Genomic DNA, 15,599 nt, shown 5'->3' on the forward strand with positions numbered 1-15,599 from the left:
CATAGCTGCCATATAGTGCTCTGCACCGTTCATTATTGCCCCATAGCTGTGCCATATAGTGCTCTGCACCGTTCATTATTTCCCCATAGCTGTGCCATATAGTGCTCTGCACCGTTCATTATTGCCCCATAGCTCTGCCATATAGTGCTCTGCACCATTCATTCTTGCCCCATAGCTGTGCCATATAGTGCTCTGCACCGTTCATTATTTCCCCATAGCTGTGCCATATAGTGCTCTGCACCGTTCATTATTGCCCCATAGCTCTGCCATATAGTGCTCTGCACCATTCATTATTGCCCCATAGCTGTGCCATATAGTGCTCTGCACCGTTCGTTATTGCCCCATAGCTCTGCCATATAGTGCTCTGCACCATTCATTCTTGCCCCATAGCTGTGCCCCATATAGTGCTCTGCACCGTTCATTATTGCCCCATAGCTCTGCCATATAGTGCTCTGCACCATTCATTCTTGCCCCATAGCTGTGCCATATAGTGCCCTGCACCGTTCATTATTGCCCCATAGCTGTGCCATATAGTGCTCTGCACCGTTCATTATTGTCCCATAGCTGTGCCATATAGTGCTCTGCACCATTCATTCTTGCCCCATAGCTGTGCCATATAGTGCTCTGCACCGTTCATTATTGCCCCATAGCTCTGCCATATAGTGCTCTGCACCATTCATTCTTGCCCCATAGCTCTGCCATATAGTGCTCTGCACCGTTCATTATTTCCCCATAGCTCTGCCATATAGTGCTCTGCACCGTTCTTTCTTGCCCCATAGCTGTGCCATATAGTGCTCTGCACCGTTCATTATTTCTCCATAGCTCTGCCATATAGTGCTCTGCACCGTTCATTATTGCCCCATAGCTGTGCCATATAGTGCTCTGCACCGTTCATTATTGCCCCATAGCTCTGCCATATAGTGCTCTGCACCGTTCATTATTGCCCCATAGCTGTGCCATATAGTGCTCTGCACCGTTCATTATTGCCCCATAGCTGTGCCATATAGTGCTCTGCACCGTTCATTATTGCCCCATAGCTGTGCCATATAGTGCTCTGCACCGTTCATTATTGCCCCATATCTCTGCCATATAGTGCTCTGCACCGTTCATTATTTCCCCATAGCTGTGCCATATAGTGCTCTGCACCGTTCATTATTGCCCTATAGCTGTGCCCCATATAGTGCTCTGCACCGTTCATTATTTCCCCATAGCTCTGCCATATAGTGCTCTGCACCGTTCATTATTGCCCCATAGCTGTGCCATATAGTGCTCTGCACCGTTCATTATTGCCCCATAGCTCTGCCATATAGTGCTCTGCACCGTTCATTATTGCCCCACAGCTGTGCGATATAGTGCTCTGCACCGTTCATTATTGCCCCATAGCTCTGCCATATAGTGCTCTGCACCGTTCATTATTGCCCCATAGCTGTGCCATATAGTGCTCTGCACCGTTCATTATTGCCCCATAGCTCTGCCATATAGTGCTCTGCACCGTTCATTATTGCCCCATAGCTGTGCCATATAGTGCTCTGCACCGTTCATTATTGCCCCATAGCTGTGCCATATAGTGCTCTGCACCGTTCATTATTGCCCCATAGCTGTGCCATATAGTGCTCTGCACCGTTCATTATTGCCCCATAGCTGTGCCATATAGTGTTCTGCACCGTTCATTGTTGCCCCATATCTGTGCCATATAGTGCTCTGCACCGTTCATTATTGCCCCATAGCTGTGCCATATAGTGCTCTGCACCGTTCATTATTTCTCCATAGCTCTGCCATATAGTGCTCTGCACCGTTCATTATTGCCCCATAGCTCTGCCATATAGTGCTCTGCACCGTTCATTATTGCCCCATAGCTGTGCCATATAGTGCTCTGCACCGTTCATTATTGCCCCATAGCTGTGCCATATAGTGCTCTGCACCGTTCATTATTGCCCCATAGCTGTGCCATATAGTGTTCTGCACCGTTCATTGTTGCCCCATATCTGTGCCATATAGTGCTCTGCACCGTTCATTATTGCCCCATAGCTGTGCCATATAGTGCTCTGCACCGTTCATCATTGCCCCATAGCTGTGCCATATAGTGCTCTGCACTGTTCATTATTTCCCCATAGCTGTGCCATATAGTGCTCTGCACCGTTCATTATTGCCCCATAGCTCTGCCATATAGTGCTCTGCACCGTTCATTATTGCCCCATAGCTGTGCCATATAGTGCTCTGCACCGTTCATATTTCCCCATAGCTCTGCCATATAGTGCTCTGCACCGTTCATATTTCCCCATAGCTCTGCCATATAGTGCTCTGCACCGTTCATTATTGTCCCATAGCTGTGCCATATAGTGCTCTGCACCGTTCATTATTGCCCCATAGATGTACCATATAGTGCTCTGCACCGTTCATTATTGCCCCATAGCTCTGCCCCATATAGTGCTCTGCACCGTTCATTATTGCCCCATAGCTGTGCCATATAGTGCTCTGCACTGTTCATTGTTGCCCCATAGCTGTGCCATATAGTGCTCTGCACTGTTCATTGTTGCCCCATAGCTGTGCCATATAGTGCTCTGCACCGTTCATTATTGCCCCATAGATGTACCATATAGTGCTCTGCACCGTTCATTATTGCCCCATAGATGTACCATATAGTGCTCTGCACCGTTCATTATTGCCCAATAGCTGTGCCATATAGTGCTCTGCACCGTTCATTATTGCCCCATAGCTGTGCCATATAGTGCTCTGCACCGTTCATTGTTGCCCCATAGCTGTGCCATATAGTGCTCTGCACCGTTCATTATTGCCCCATAGATGTACCATATAGTGCTCTGCACCGTTCATTATTGCCCCATAGATGTACCATATAGTGCTCTGCACCGTTCATTATTGCCCAATAGCTGTGCCATATAGTGCTCTGCACCGTTCATTATTGCCCCATAGCTGTGCCATATAGTGCTCTGCACCGTTCATTATTGCCCAATAGCTGTGCCATATAGTGCTCTGCACCGTTCATTATTGCCCCATAGCTATGCCATATAGTGCTCTGCACCGTTCATTATTGCCCCATAGCTGTGCCATATAGTGCTCTGCACCGTTCATTCTTGCCACATAGCTGTGCCATATAGTGCTCTGCGCCGTTCATTATTGCCCCATAGCTGTGCCATATAGTGCTCTGCACCGTTCATATTTCCCCATAGCTGTGCCATATAGTGCTCTGCACCGTTCATATTTCCCCATAGCTGTGCCATATAGTGCTCTGCACCGTTCATTATTGCCCCATAGCTCTGCCATATAGTGCTCTGCACCGTTCATTATTGCCCCATAGCTGTGCCATATAGTGCTCTGCACCGTTCATATTTCCCCATAGCTGTGCCATATAGTGCTCTGCACCGTTCATTCTTGCCACATAGCTGTGCCATATAGTGCTCTGCACCGTTCATTATTGCCCCATAGCTGTGCCATATAGTGCTCTGCACCGTTCATTATTGCCCCATAGCTGTGCCATATAGTGCTCTGCACCGTTCATTATTGCCCCATAGCTGTGCCATATAGTGCTCTGCACCGTTTATTATTTCCCCATAGCTGTGCCATATAGTGCTCTGCACCGTTCATTATTGTCCCATAGCTGTGCCATATAGTGCTCTGCACCGTTCATTATTGCCCCATAGCTCTGCCATATAGTGCTTTGCACCGTTCATTATTGCCCCATAGCTGTGCCATATAGTGCTCTGCACCGTTCATTATTGCCCCATAGCTGTGCCATATAGTGCTCTGCACCGTTCATCATTGCCCCATAGCTGTGCCATATAGTGCTCTGCACCGTTCATTATTGCCCCACAGCTGTGCCATATAGTGCTCTGCACCGTTCATTATTGCCCCATAGCTCTGCCATATAGTGCTCTGCACCGTTCATATTTCCCCATAGCTGTGCCATATAGTGCTGTGCACCGTTCATTATTGCCCCATAGCTGTGCCATATAGTGCTCTGCACCGTTCATTATTGCCCCATAGCTGTGCCACATAGTGCTCTGCACCGTTCATTATTGCCCCATAGCTGTGCCATATAGTGCTCTGCACCGTTCATTATTGCCCCATAGCTGTGCCATATAGTGCTCTGCACCGTTCATTATTTCCCCATAGCTGTGCCATATAGTGCTCTGCACCGTTCATTATTGCCCCATAGCTCTGCCATATAGTGCTCTGCACCATTCATTCTTGCCCCATAGCTGTGCCATATAGTGCTCTGCACCGTTCATTATTGCCCCATAGCTGTGCCATATAGTGCTCTGCACCGTTCATTATTTCCCCATAGCTCTGCCATATAGTGCTCTGCACCGTTCATTATTGCCCCATAGCTGTGCCATATAGTGCTCTGCACCGTTCATTATTTCCCCATAGCTCTGCCATATAGTGCTCTGCACCGTTCATTATTGCCCCATAGCTGTGCCACATAGTGCTCTGCACCGTTCATTATTGCCCCATAGCTGTGCCACATAGTGCTCTGCACCGTTCATTATTGCCCCATAGCTGTGCCATATAGTGCTCTGCACCGTTCATTATTGCCCCATAGCTCTGCCATATAGTGCTCTGCACCATTCATTCTTGCCCCATAGCTGTGCCATATAGTGCTCTGCACTGTTCATTATTGCCCCATAGCTGTGCCATATAGTGCTCTGCACCGTTCATTATTGCCCCATAGCTGCCATATAGTGCTCTGCACCGTTCATTATTGCCCCATAGCTGTGCCATATAGTGCTCTGCACCGTTCATTATTTCCCCATAGCTGTGCCATATAGTGCTCTGCACCGTTCATTATTGCCCCATAGCTCTGCCATATAGTGCTCTGCACCATTCATTCTTGCCCCATAGCTGTGCCATATAGTGCCCTGCACCGTTCATTATTGCCCCATAGCTGTGCCATATAGTGCTCTGCACCGTTCATTATTGCCCCATAGCTCTGCCATATAGTGCTCTGCACCGTTCATTCTTGCCCCATAGCTCTGCCATATAGTGCTCTGCACCGTTCATTATTGCCCCATAGCTCTGCCATATAGTGCTCTGCACCATTCATTCTTGCCCCATAGCTCTGGCATATAGTGCTCTGCACCGTTCATTATTTCCCCATAGCTCTGCAATATAGTGCTCTGCACCGTTCATTATTGCCCCATATCTCTGCCATATAGTGCTCTGCACCGTTCATTATTTCCCCATAGCTGTGCCATATAGTGCTCTGCACCGTTCATTATTGCCCCATAGCTCTGCCATATAGTGCTCTGCACCATTCATTATTGCCCCATAGCTCTGGCATATAGTGCTCTGCACCGTTCATTATTTCCCCATAGCTCTGCAATATAGTGCTCTGCACCGTTCATTATTGCCCCATATCTCTGCCATATAGTGCTCTGCACCGTTCATTATTTCCCCATAGCTGTGCCATATAGTGCTCTGCACCGTTCATTATTGCCCCATAGCTGTGCCCCATATAGTGCTCTGCACCGTTCATTATTGCCCCATAGCTCTGCCATATAGTGCTCTGCACCGTTCATTATTTCTCCATAGCTCTGCCATATAGTGCTCTGCACCGTTCATTATTGCCCCATAGCTGTGCCATATAGTGCTCTGCACCGTTCATTATTGCCCCATAGCTGTGCCATATAGTGCTCTGCACCGTTCATTATTGTCCCATAGCTGTGCCATATAGTGCTCTGCACCGTTCATTATTACCCCATAGCTCTGCCATATAGTGCTCTGCACCGTTCATTATTGCCCCATAGCTGTGCCATATAGTGCTCTGCACCGTTCATTATTGCCCCATAGCTGTGCCATATAGTGCTCTGCACCGTTCATTATTGCCCCATAGCTGTGCCATATAGTGATCTGCACCGTTCATTATTTCCCCATATCTCTGCCATATAGTGCTCTGCACCGTTCATTATTGCCCCATAGCTCTGCCATATAGTGCTCTGCACCGTTCATTATTTCCCCATAGCTGTGCCATATAGTGCTCTGCACCGCTCATTATTGCCCCATAGCTGTGCCATATAGTGCTCTGCACCGTTCATTATTGCCCCATAGCTGTGCCATATAGTGCTCTGCACCGCTCATTATTGCCCCATAGCTGTGCCATATAGTGCTCTGCATTGTTCATTATTGCCCCATAGCTCTGCCATATAGTGCTCTGCACCGTTCATTATTGTCCCATAGCTGTGCCATATAGTGCTCTGCACCGTTCATTATTGCCCCAAAGCTGTGCCATATAGTGCTCTGCACCGTTCATTATTGCCCCATAGCTGTACCATATAGTGCTCTGCACCGTTCATTATTGTCCCATAGCTGTGCCATATAGTGCTCTGCACCGTTCATTATTTCCCCATAGCTCTGCCATATAGTGCTCTGCACCGTTCATTATTTCCCCATAGCTGTGCCATATAGTGCTCTGCACCGTTCATTATTGCCCCATAGCTGTGCCATATAGTGCTCTGCACCGTTCATTATTTCCCCATATCTGTGCCATATAGTGCTCTGCACCGTTCATTATTTCCCCATAGCTCTGCCATATAGTGCTCTGCACCGTTCATTATTGTCCCATAGCTCTGCCATATAGTGCTCTGCACCGTTCATTATTGCCCCATATCTGTGCCATATAGTGCTCTGCACCGTTCATTATTGCCCCATAGCTCTGCCATATAGTGCTCTGCACCGTTCATTATTGCCCCATAGCTGTGCCATATAGTGCTCTGCACCGTTCATTATTTCCCCATAGCTCTGCCATATAGTGCTCTGCACCGTTCATTATTCCCCATCGCTCTGCCATATAGTGCTCTGCACCGTTCATTATTTCCCCATAGCTGTGCCATATAGTGCTCGGCACCGTTCATTATTTCCCCATAGCTGTGTCATATAGTGCTCTGCACCGTTCATTATTGCCCCATAGCTCTGCCATATAGTGCTCTGCACCGTTCATTCTTGCCCCATAGCTCTGCCATATAGTGCTCTGCACCGTTCATTATTGCCCCATATCTGTGCCATATAGTGCTCTGCACCGTTCATTATTGCCCCATAGCTGTGCCATATAGTGCTCTGCACCGTTCATTATTGCCCCATAGCTGTGCCATATAGTGCTCTGCACCGTTCATTATTGCCCCATAGCTCTGCCATATAGTGCTCTGCACCGTTCATTATTGCCCCATCGCTCTGCCATATAGTGCTCTGCACCGTTCATTATTGCCCCATCGCTCTGCCATATAGTGCTCTGCACCGTTCATTCTTGCCCCATAGCTCTGCCATATAGTGCTCTGCACCGTTCATTATTGCCCCATATCTGTGCCATATAGTGCTCTGCACCGTTCATTATTGCCCCATAGCTGTGCCATATAGTGCTCTGCACCGTTCATTATTGCCCCATAGCTGTGCCATATAGTGCTCTGCACCGTTCATTATTGCCCCATAGCTGTGCCATATAGTGCTCTGCACCGTTCATTATTGCCCCATAGCTGTGCCATATAGTGCTCTGCACCGTTCATTATTGCCCCATAGCTGTGCCATATATTGTTCTGCACCGTTCATTGTTGTCCTATAGCTGTGCCATATAGTGCTCTGCACCGTTCATTATTGCCCCATAGCTCTGCCATATAGTGCTCTGCACCATTCATTCTTGCCCCATAGCTGTGCCATATAGTGCTCTGCACCGTTCATTATTGCCCCATAGCTCTGCCATATAGTGCTCTGCACCGTTCATTATTGCCCCATAGCTGTGCCATATAGTGCTCTGCACCGTTCATTATTGCCCCATAGCTGTGCCATATAGTGCTCTGCACCGTTCATTATTGCCCCATAGCTCTGCCATATAGTGCTCTGCACCATTCATTCTTGCCCCATAGCTGTGCCATATAGTGCTCTGCACCGTTCATTATTGCCCCATAGCTGTGCCATATAGTGCTCTGCACCGTTCATTATTGCCCCATAGCTGTGCCATATAGTGCTCTGCACCGTTCATTCTTGCCCCATAGCTGTGCCATATAGTGCTCTGCACCGTTCATTATTGCCCCATAGCTGTGCCATATAGTGCTCTGCACCGTTCATTATTGCCCCATATCTGTGCCATATAGTGCTCTGCACCGTTCATTATTGCCCCATAGCTCTGCCATATAGTGCTCTGCACCGTTCATTATTTCCCCATAGCTGTGCCATATAGTGCTCTGCACCGTTCATTATTGCCCCATAACTCTGCCATATAGTGCCCTGCACCATTCATTATTGCCCCATAGCTGTGCCATATAGTGCTCTGCACCGTTCATTATTGCCCCATAACTCTGCCATATAGTGCTCTGCACCGTTCATTATTGCCCCATAGCTGTGCCATATAGTGCTCTGCACCATTCATTCTTGCCCCATAGCTCTGCCATATAGTGCTCTGCACCGTTCATATTTCCCCATAGCTGTGCCATATAGTGCTCTGCACCGTTCATATTTCCCCATAGCTGTGCCATATAGTGCTCTGCACCGTTCATTATTGCCCCATAGCTGTGCCATATAGTGCTCTGCACCGTTCATATTTCCCCATAGCTGTGCCATATACTGCTCTGCACCGTTCATTATTGCCCCATAGCTGTGCCATATAGTGCTCTGCACCGTTCATATTTCCCCATAGCTGTGCCATATAGTGCTCTGCACCATTCATTCTTGCCCCATAGCTCTGCCATATAGTGCTCTGCACCGTTCATATTTCCCCATAGCTGTGCCATATACTGCTCTGCACCGTTCATTATTGCCCCATAGCTGTGCCATATAGTGCTTTGCACCGTTCATTATTGCCCCATAGCTCTGCCATATAGTGCTCTGCACCATTCATTCTTGCCCCATAGCTGTGCCATATAGTGCTCTGCACCGTTCATTATTGCCCCATAGCTGTGCCATATAGTGCTCTGCACCGTTCATTATTGCCCCATAGCTCTGCCATATAGTGCTCTGCACCATTCATTCTTGCCCCATAGCTGTGCCATATAGTGCTCTGCACCGTTCATTATTTCCCCATAGCTGTGCCATATAGTGCTCTGCACCGTTCATTATTGCCCCATAGCTCTGCCATATAGTGCTCTGCACCATTCATTCTTGCCCCATAGCTGTGCCATATAGTGCTCTGCACCGTTCATTATTGCCCCATAGCTCTGCCATATAGCGCTCTGCACCGTTCATTATTGCCCCATAGCTGTGCCATATAGTGCTCTGCACCGTTCATTATTGCCCCATAGCTCTGCCATATAGCGCTCTGCACCGTTCATTATTGCCCCATAGCTCTGCCATATAGTGCTCTGCACCGTTCATTATTTCCCCATAGCTGTGCCATATAGTGCTCTGCACCGTTCATTATTGCCCCATAGCTCTGCCATATAGCGCTCTGCACCGTTCATTATTGCCCCATAGCTGTGCCATATAGTGCTCTGCACCGTTCATTATTTCCCCATAGCTGTGCCATATAGTGCTCTGCACCGTTCATTATTGCCCCATAGCTCTGCCATATAGTGCTCTGCACCGTTCATTATTTCCCCATAGCTGTGCCATATACTGCTCTGCACCGTTCATTATTGCCCCATAGCTCTGCCATATAGTGCTCTGCACCGTTCATTATTGCCCCATAGCTGTGTCATATAGTGCCCTGCACCGTTCATTATTTCCCCATAGCTCTGCCCCATATAGTGCTCTGCACCGTTCATTATTGCCCCATAGCTCTGCCATATAGTGCTCTGCACCGTTCATTATTGCCCCATATCTGTGCCATATAGTGCTCTGCACCGTTCATTATTGCCCCATAGCTCTGCCATATAGTGCCCTGCACCGTTCATTATTGCCCCATAGCAGTGCCATATAGTGCTCTGCACCGTTCATTATTTTCCCATAGCTCTGCCATATAGTGCTCTGCACCGTTCATTATTGCCCCATAGCTCTGCCATATAGTGCTCTGCACCGTTCATTATTGCCCAATAGCTGTACCATATAGTGCTCTGCACCGTTCATTATTGCCCCATAGCTGTGCCATATAGTGCTCTGCACCGTTCATTCTTGCCCCATAGCTGTGCCATATAGTGCTCTGCACCATTCATTCTTGCCCCATAGCTGTGCCATATAGTGCTCTGCACCGTTCATTATTGCCCCATAGCTGTGCCATATAGTGCTCTGCACCGTTCATTCTTGCCCCATAGCTGTGCCATATAGTGCTCTGCACCGTTCATTATTGCCCCATAGCTGTGCCATATAGTGCTCTGCACCGTTCATTCTTGCCCCATAGCTGTGCCATATAGTGCTCTGCACCGTTCATTATTGCCCCATAGCTGTACCATATAGTGCTCTGCACCGTTCATTATTGCCCCATAGCTTTGCCATATAGTGCTCTGCACCGTTCATTATTGCCCCATAGCTCTGCCATATAGTGCTCTGCACCGTTCATTATTGCCCCATAGCTGTGCCATATAGTGCTCTGCACCGTTCATTATTTCCCCATAGCTCTGCCATATAGTGCTCTGCACCGTTCATTATTTCCCCATAGCTCTGCCCCATATAGTGCTCTGCACCGTTCATTATTGCCCCATAGCTGTGCCATATAGTGCTCTGCACCGTTCATTATTGCCCCATAGCTCTGCCATATAGTGCTCTGCACCGTTCATTATTGCCCCATAGCTCTGCCATATAGTGCTCTGCACCGTTCATTATTGCCCCATAGCTGTGCCATATAGTGCTCTGCACCGTTCATTATTTCCCCATAGCTCTGCCATATAGTGCTCTGCACCGTTCATTATTTCCCCATAGCTCTGCCATATAGTGCTCTGCACCGTTCATTATTGCCCCATAGCTCTGCCATATAGTGCTCTGCACCGTTCATTATGGCCCCATAGCTGTGCCATATAGTGCTCTGCACCGTTCATTCTTGCCCCATAGCTGTGCCATATAGTGCTCTGCACCGTTCATTCTTGCCCCATAGCTGTGCCATATAGTGCTCTGCACCGTTCATTATTGCCCCATAGCTGTGCCATATAGTGCTCTGCACCGTTCATTATTTCCCCATAGCTGTGCCATATAGTGCTCTGCACCGTTCATTATTGCCCCATAGCTCTGCCATATAGTGCTCTGCACCGTTCATTATTGCCCCATAGCTCTGCCATATAGTGCTCTGCACCGTTCATTATTGCCCCATATCTGTGCCATATAGTGCTCTGCACCGTTCATTATTGCCCCATAGCTGTGCCATATAGTGCTCTGCACCGTTCATTATTGCCCCATAGCTCTGCCATATAGTGCTCTGCACCGTTCATTATTGCCCCATATCTGTGCCATATAGTGCTCTGCACCGTTCATTATTGCCCCATAGCTGTGCCATATAGTGCTCTGCACCGTTCATTCTTGCCCCATAGCTGTGCCATATAGTGCTCTGCACCGTTCATTCTTGCCCCATAGCTCTGCCATATAGTGCTCTGCACCGTTCATTATTGCCCCATAGCTTTGCCATATAGTGCTCTGCACCGTTCATTATTGCCCCATAGCTCTGCCATATAGTGCTCTGCACCGTTCATTATTGCCCCATAGCTCTGCCCCATATAGTGCTCTGCACCGTTCATATTTCCCCATAGCTGTGCCATATAGTGCTCTGCACCGTTCATTATTTCCCCATAGCTCTGCCCCATATAGTGCTCTGCACCGTTCATATTTCCCCATAGCTGTGCCATATAGTGCTCTGCACCGTTCATTATTGCCCCATAGCTCTGCCATATAGTGCTCTGCACCGTTCATTATTGCCCCATATCTGTGCCATATAGTGCTCTGCACCGTTCATTATTGCCCCATAGCTCTGCCATATAGTGCTCTGCACCGTTCATTATTGTCCCATAGCTGTGCCATATAGTGCTCTGCACCGTTCATTATTGCCCCATAGCTCTGCCATATAGTGCTCTGCACCGTTCATTATTTCCCCATAGCTGTGCCATATAGTGCTCTGCACCGTTCATTATTGCCCCATAGCTCTGCCATATAGTGCTCTGCACCATTCATTCTTGCCCCATAGCTGTGCCATATAGTGCTCTGCACCGTTCATTATTGCCCCATAGCTGTGCCATATAGTGCTCTGCACCGTTCATTATTTCCCCATAGCTCTGCCATATAGTGCTCTGCACCGTTCATTATTGCCCCATAGCTGTGCCATATAGTGCTCTGCACCGTTCATTATTTCCCCATAGCTCTGCCATATAGTGCTCTGCACCGTTCATTATTGCCCCATAGCTGTGCCACATAGTGCTCTGCACCGTTCATTATTGCCCCATAGCTGTGCCACATAGTGCTCTGCACCGTTCATTATTGCCCCATAGCTGTGCCATATAGTGCTCTGCACCGTTCATTATTGCCCCATAGCTCTGCCATATAGTGCTCTGCACCATTCATTCTTGCCCCATAGCTGTGCCATATAGTGCTCTGCACTGTTCATTATTGCCCCATAGCTGTGCCATATAGTGCTCTGCACCGTTCATTATTGCCCCATAGCTGCCATATAGTGCTCTGCACCGTTCATTATTGCCCCATAGCTGTGCCATATAGTGCTCTGCACCGTTCATTATTTCCCCATAGCTGTGCCATATAGTGCTCTGCACCGTTCATTATTGCCCCATAGCTCTGCCATATAGTGCTCTGCACCATTCATTCTTGCCCCATAGCTGTGCCATATAGTGCCCTGCACCGTTCATTATTGCCCCATAGCTGTGCCATATAGTGCTCTGCACCGTTCATTATTGCCCCATAGCTCTGCCATATAGTGCTCTGCACCGTTCATTCTTGCCCCATAGCTCTGCCATATAGTGCTCTGCACCGTTCATTATTGCCCCATAGCTCTGCCATATAGTGCTCTGCACCATTCATTCTTGCCCCATAGCTCTGGCATATAGTGCTCTGCACCGTTCATTATTTCCCCATAGCTCTGCAATATAGTGCTCTGCACCGTTCATTATTGCCCCATATCTCTGCCATATAGTGCTCTGCACCGTTCATTATTTCCCCATAGCTGTGCCATATAGTGCTCTGCACCGTTCATTATTGCCCCATAGCTCTGCCATATAGTGCTCTGCACCATTCATTATTGCCCCATAGCTCTGGCATATAGTGCTCTGCACCGTTCATTATTTCCCCATAGCTCTGCAATATAGTGCTCTGCACCGTTCATTATTGCCCCATATCTCTGCCATATAGTGCTCTGCACCGTTCATTATTTCCCCATAGCTGTGCCATATAGTGCTCTGCACCGTTCATTATTGCCCCATAGCTGTGCCCCATATAGTGCTCTGCACCGTTCATTATTGCCCCATAGCTCTGCCATATAGTGCTCTGCACCGTTCATTATTTCTCCATAGCTCTGCCATATAGTGCTCTGCACCGTTCATTATTGCCCCATAGCTGTGCCATATAGTGCTCTGCACCGTTCATTATTGCCCCATAGCTGTGCCATATAGTGCTCTGCACCGTTCATTATTGTCCCATAGCTGTGCCATATAGTGCTCTGCACCGTTCATTATTACCCCATAGCTCTGCCATATAGTGCTCTGCACCGTTCATTATTGCCCCATAGCTGTGCCATATAGTGCTCTGCACCGTTCATTATTGCCCCATAGCTGTGCCATATAGTGCTCTGCACCGTTCATTATTGCCCCATAGCTGTGCCATATAGTGATCTGCACCGTTCATTATTTCCCCATATCTCTGCCATATAGTGCTCTGCACCGTTCATTATTGCCCCATAGCTCTGCCATATAGTGCTCTGCACCGTTCATTATTTCCCCATAGCTGTGCCATATAGTGCTCTGCACCGCTCATTATTGCCCCATAGCTGTGCCATATAGTGCTCTGCACCGTTCATTATTGCCCCATAGCTGTGCCATATAGTGCTCTGCACCGCTCATTATTGCCCCATAGCTGTGCCATATAGTGCTCTGCATTGTTCATTATTGCCCCATAGCTCTGCCATATAGTGCTCTGCACCGTTCATTATTGTCCCATAGCTGTGCCATATAGTGCTCTGCACCGTTCATTATTGCCCCAAAGCTGTGCCATATAGTGCTCTGCACCGTTCATTATTGCCCCATAGCTGTACCATATAGTGCTCTGCACCGTTCATTATTGTCCCATAGCTGTGCCATATAGTGCTCTGCACCGTTCATTATTTCCCCATAGCTCTGCCATATAGTGCTCTGCACCGTTCATTATTTCCCCATAGCTGTGCCATATAGTGCTCTGCACCGTTCATTATTGCCCCATAGCTGTGCCATATAGTGCTCTGCACCGTTCATTATTTCCCCATATCTGTGCCATATAGTGCTCTGCACCGTTCATTATTTCCCCATAGCTCTGCCATATAGTGCTCTGCACCGTTCATTATTGTCCCATAGCTCTGCCATATAGTGCTCTGCACCGTTCATTATTGCCCCATATCTGTGCCATATAGTGCTCTGCACCGTTCATTATTGCCCCATAGCTCTGCCATATAGTGCTCTGCACCGTTCATTATTGCCCCATAGCTGTGCCATATAGTGCTCTGCACCGTTCATTATTTCCCCATAGCTCTGCCATATAGTGCTCTGCACCGTTCATTATTCCCCATCGCTCTGCCATATAGTGCTCTGCACCGTTCATTATTTCCCCATAGCTGTGCCATATAGTGCTCGGCACCGTTCATTATTTCCCCATAGCTGTGTCATATAGTGCTCTGCACCGTTCATTATTGCCCCATAGCTCTGCCATATAGTGCTCTGCACCGTTCATTCTTGCCCCATAGCTCTGCCATATAGTGCTCTGCACCGTTCATTATTGCCCCATATCTGTGCCATATAGTGCTCTGCACCGTTCATTATTGCCCCATAGCTGTGCCATATAGTGCTCTGCACCGTTCATTATTGCCCCATAGCTGTGCCATATAGTGCTCTGCACCGTTCATTATTGCCCCATAGCTCTGCCATATAGTGCTCTGCACCGTTCATTATTGCCCCATCGCTCTGCCATATAGTGCTCTGCACCGTTCATTATTGCCCCATCGCTCTGCCATATAGTGCTCTGCACCGTTCATTCTTGCCCCATAGCTCTGCCATATAGTGCTCTGCACCGTTCATTATTGCCCCATATCTGTGCCATATAGTGCTCTGCACCGTTCATTATTGCCCCATAGCTGTGCCATATAGTGCTCTGCACCGTTCATTATTGCCCCATAGCTGTGCCATATAGTGCTCTGCACCGTTCATTATTGCCCCATAGCTGTGCCATATAGTGCTCTGCACCGTTCATTATTGCCCCATAGCTGTGCCATATAGTGCTCTGCACCGTTCATTATTGCCCCATAGCTGTGCCATATATTGTTCTGCACCGTTCATTGTTGTCCTATAGCTGTGCCATATAGTGCTCTGCACCGTTCATTATTGCCCCATAGCTCTGCCATATAGTGCTCTGCACCATTCATTCTTGCCCCATAGCTGTGCCATATAGTGCTCTGCACCGTTCATTATTGCCCCATAGCTCTGCCATATAGTGCTCTGCACCGTTCATTATTGCCCCATAGCTGTGCCATATAGTGCTCTGCACCGTTCATT

Source organism: Ranitomeya imitator, chromosome 3 (assembly GCF_032444005.1).
Source record: "Ranitomeya imitator isolate aRanImi1 chromosome 3, aRanImi1.pri, whole genome shotgun sequence".
Classification (NCBI taxonomy): Eukaryota; Metazoa; Chordata; class Amphibia; order Anura; family Dendrobatidae; genus Ranitomeya; species Ranitomeya imitator.